Below are 5,250 nucleotides of genomic sequence, written 5' to 3'. Positions count from 1 at the left end.
ATAATAATAATAATAATAATAATAATAATAATAATAATAATAATAATAATAATAATAATAATAATAATAATAATAATAATAGTAAAGTTGGAAGGGACCTTGGAGGTCATCTAGTCCAACCCCCTGCTCAGGCAGGAAACCCTATACCATTTCAGACAAATGGCTGTCCAGTCTCTTCTTAAAAACTCCCAGTGTTGGAGCATTCACCGCTTCTGGAGGCAGGTTGTTCCACTGGTTAATTGTTCTCACTGTCAGGAAGTTTCTCCTTAGTTCTAGATTGCTTCTCTCCTTGATTAGTTTCCATCCGTTGCTTCTTGTCCTGCTTCCAGGCGCTTTGGAAAATAGCTTGACTCCCTCTTCTTTATGGCAGCCCCTGAGATACTGGAACACTGCTATCATGTCCCCCCTCGTTCTTCTCTTCGTTAAACTAGACATACCCAATTCCAGCAACCGTTCCTTATATGCTTTAGTTTCCAGTCCCCTAATCATCTTTGTTGCTCTTCTCTGTACTCTGTATAATGCCCACCCTTTCCCTTGACTAATATTCCTGCAAGAATAGAAAGATATTTGCAGGAAACAATTGGTAGGAACTAAGCTAAAGCCCAAACAGTATCTCAAGAAAATTTTGGATTCTGAATCCACTGCCAATCCACCTATCTTCTCTCTAGTTTTATGGAAGAACATGCATGCAAACCATGAAGATTGCTATTTCACCTTTTTTTTAATTAACTACTGTACACATTACAAAGCCTTATCATCTAATAAACCCTTCTTATCTTCAATCATGGGGAAGTATGGGCACACACCTGGAAAAACTGAGGTCAAGAGAAATTGAAAGTGTATGAGCTGATAACCATGAAGGTACAGTAAATCTTACTGAAGACAGTGAGATGCTTTTTCTAAAGGAAAATCAAAAGACCAAACTGACATATATACCTTGCATGTATATATGAGCCAACCTTTAGATTCATTACTGGGAACACATTGTCATCATGTGTGCATGGAATTCATAGGACCCTTTACATTTATTACCAGGAGCATTCTAACCACCCGTGCATGTATTTCTAAGGGCTTAGGTCTCACAGGCACAGCAACTTACTCAATTTTCCATCCCTTAATTACTGGCACTTAAACTGCTTATTTGATTCCTCTTTAAAGGGCTGGTTGAAGGGATGCCCAAAACTCATAGATTTTTAAGGCCAGTGTATAAAACTGCAGCTCGACTCACTTTACTTGGTCAGGCTATTGCTTGGTATTGCAATACCATTCAAAGGTTCCCTGATGGAGATCTGAGAGCTAAAAAATGAGATCTGGGACGAACTAGGATGGGGAGAGTCTGAAAGGCAGCAACAGACAATTCTCTTGGCTTTGCTCTTAACTTTTATAAGTCCTTCTTCACAGGCTAAAACGCAGAAACTGGCTTTAGGCCAGTCCCTGGGCAACCTGGCTTGGCTGTTAAGAAGGGATTAGGCTGCAGCCTCAAAGATGCCTCAAAATCCAATGCTGAAGGGAGCATGCTAGGTGGGGAGCCCGTCGCCCGCTTTCTTTGCCTCGGAGCTCTCCCGAAAGTAGGCACAGAAGGGAGACGTCACTACTTTCCAACGGGAAGGGAGGGAGGGAGGGAGGGTTGGTAGTCGGAGCTCGCCCGGTGGTTCTCGGACGTGAAGAAGCGAGGTGGGCGAGGCCTTCCCTTAGCGACTCCCTCCGCGGCGGGAGGCGAAGAGGGCTGGCCGGCTCCAATTCCACATCCTTCCCCGCGAGGGCTAGAGGAGGAGCAACAACCGCGCCAGCAACTGGCCGCTCGCACATGCAGCAGCTCCGGCGCCGCCTCCCCGTCACCTCCAGCGGGGACCTGCTGCGCTCCCTTTCACGTCCCGCTAATTTCCCCGTTTAGCGTCTCGGAGAGTGCTGCCGGCGGGTGCCCCCTCCGCCCCGGGGAGGCTGCCGTCCAGAACCTGCCCCACCCGCCTGCAGCCGCTCTCTTACTCCCCACCTCGCCGGAACCTTCCCGAGCGCTCCGGGTTGCCTCCTGGGGTTGGCACGGCTGTGCAAGTAGTACTCGACCCGAGCCCCTTTCGGAGGATAGTTCTGCGGTGAGTACAGCCGCCTCGCCTCGCACTTCTGCCTTTTCCTTGAAACGGAGGTGTGCAAAAAGTGAAGCCTTCCCGACAAAGGTGAGAGCCGGTTGCGCCCCGCTGCCTCGCCCTCTCCCTGTTTATCGGAGAGGATAAAGGCTCGCTCTGTTTCAGTCGGTTTTTACTTGTTTGAAGCGGGAAGGTTGCTCGGCGGGCAGGCTCGCGAAGGTATATGACTCGAGTTCGGGAGGTTTGCTCTTCAGACTTTGCGTGGCACTGCCTTGCCAGGCTTTGTCGCGGTTTCACCAAAACAAAATCCGCGCGTACGTGGGATCACTGCGCGTGTGGGGGCGCCTCGCGTTGCCTTCAAAAACTAAAAAAAAAATGGGACGCGCTGCACTGTTCCGTGTGTCAGTCTGAAGAATGCGAGGGTAGGTTGAGAAGTGGAGGCAGAGACGNCCCTGTTGCTAGTTAGCCAACCAGCAACGGGCATGAAACTGTATGCAGATGGAGAAGGGCAATCACCCTTAATGGGCGATCAATGGTGAAGGGCAATCACCCTTAATGGGCGATCAATGGTGAAGGGCAATCACCCTTAATGGGTGATCAGGATATGCATAGGGGATTAAGGGGGGGGAATACAAAGAACACAACAAAGACCAAGGAAATGTCTTTGAACAGTGCTGGCTCAATGCCTTGAAATGGAGATGAGCTACACTCCCTATAGTCGGTAATAACTTGTGGAGTAAAATCCACAGGGGCTCCTTTACCTTTTTTAATAATATTATTATGTTGCATTATGTTATGTTGTTTTGTTATGTTATATATTGTATTGTATCGTATTGTTTTAATTATATATATCATATTATACTACACTACAGTACAATATTATACTAATACTATACATTATACTACACTACACTATTATATTATATATCACACCACTATACTACACTACACTACATTGCACTACACTACACCCGCCCCCCCGAGGGCAACCGCAGTGCTGATGCGGCCCTCAATGAAATTGAGTTTGACACCCCTGAACTAGAGGGAAATAGTTGGAGATAGGCTGGACTTATAGCTAATCATTGAAGAGCTGTGGCCAGAAGGGCCTTTGCTGTAGTGTTCGGCCCTTCAAGTCCCAAAATATTTCTCCAATGCCACCCTGAGATTAGAGGCAGGCCTGATGAAAGTGGAGGCTTCAATGTGGGTGACCATACTCAACTATTGGCTCAGACTATCCTTTTCCCCCCTTGACTTTGCCCTATTAACTATGAGAGATGATTTTCAGTCCACACAGAAAAAGGCAATAGCAACTAAAATCTCATTCTTGGCTGCTCTCCAGGTCTTCTACTCCACAGGGGATATGATCAGGCCAAAGTGTTTATTAAAACAGCTTGTAGCAGACACAAAGCACCAACTGGATCTAGAAAGGTCCCCCATCTTTTTTGCCAGGGAAGAGCAGGCATTCTGCTTCCCCAGTGACCTATTTAATTAAACTTGAAATAGCTAACAACTGGAATACCTTTAATTTGTCATGCCCTCTCTTACACTGTCCTTGAGGTCTGGTACAGGAAAATTCCCTACTTGGAGAGACAATGCCATGGTGGCGCAGCCGTTAGAATGCAGTATTGCAGGCTAACTGTGCCCATTTCCAGGAGTCCGATCGTGTCCGGCTCAAGGTTGGCTCAGCCTTCTATCCTTCTGAGGTCAGTAAAATGAAGACCCAGATTGTTGGGGGTAATATGTTGACTCTGTAAACTGCTTATAGAGTGCTGTAAAGCACTATGAAGTGGTATATAAGTCTAAGTGCTATTGCTAATGCCCCTGTGACTCTGGGCATACAACAACAACTCCTCCAATGCCTATATTACAGAGATATTTGTACTAGCCTCATTTTACCATTATTACATAAATACCCAGGTCACACAAGTCAATTTTATACCACTATTCTGCTTTCAGATACTAACCCTGTTACAACATATGCTGCCAAATTCTATGCATCAGCTTTTAAATTCTGTCAGATGATGACCTGTGTGCCATAATCTAGTCTTAAAGAGCATCTGGTTTGTTACTCTACAGCAGTGGTGGAGAACCTATGGCATGGGTGCCAGAGGTGGCACTCAGAGCCCTCTCTGTGGGCACGCGCACCATCGCCCCAGTCCTAGGCCTTCAGCTGGGTTTTATAAAACCTTTTCGCTTTAGGCCTCCGCCGCCGTGTACAAAAAAAAAAGGTTCAGTCAATCAGTCAATTTCAACTTCTCGCAGGAAAAAAAAGATCTTGCAAAGTTGGAATTGATTGAGTGAACTTTTTAGTCCCACCCAGTCTGCTGTTACCACCGCAGCCACGCCCATCCAATGGGCCACACCCACCCGGCACCCGACGATGCATAAGTGGGTTTTGGGTTGCAGTTTGGGCACTCGGTCTCTAAAAGGTTCGCTGTCACTGCTCTACAGTGTTCTGTATTATGATAGTTTGTCTGTCATGTATTAACCTTTGTTTCCTATACCCATATAACATTTGACCCCTCCTTTTAGATTTTTTTGTTTTCATATATTTCTTTAGTTTTTTATAATTATTATTTTTACACTTTGATATATTTTATGTTTTTTAATTGAATGTAACTCACCTTCCTTATGTTAGTCTTTGACTATAATAAAGATTTGATTGGTTTCAGAAAAGACAACCCCCCCTAGTTTCTTGGGCTATAAATAGGAGGGGGGAGAAGTACTTTGAGACATGCAAGAATGATGTCAGTCTTGCAAAGCAAAGCAGAGAAGAAACATTGCCAGATGAGTTAATCCTACTTTATTGTAAGGTTACATTAACAAAACCCTGTGTAAGGTTTTCTAAAGTTACATTAAAAAACCTTACTAAAACATTGTTTATCTTTTTGGCTTAGAGTGTGACCTAGCCATCATTGGGTAGGATGCAGAACAGGTACTGTGGAAATCAGCCACTGAATCTTTTGTCATAATGGCTGGCTGAAGAAGTTGAAAAATGGCAAGTCTTTCCCCACAATAAGCAGAGATCTTTGGATAAATTTTCTAGTCAGGCTGACAGGGACAATTACTTAATTTTCACCTTCAGTTATATAAACCTCTTAACCCACTAAGCCTCTTAATCTCTGAGGAATGAAGGCAGTTGGGAGCCTGCCTGCAATCTTTGATC

The sequence above is a fragment of the Protobothrops mucrosquamatus genome, unplaced genomic scaffold (genome assembly GCF_001527695.2).
Source record: "Protobothrops mucrosquamatus isolate PMUCROS unplaced genomic scaffold, P.Mucros_1.0 scaffold_213, whole genome shotgun sequence".
In the NCBI taxonomy this organism is placed as follows: Eukaryota; Metazoa; Chordata; class Lepidosauria; order Squamata; family Viperidae; genus Protobothrops; species Protobothrops mucrosquamatus.
Note: the sequence above shows the minus strand (reverse complement) of the source record.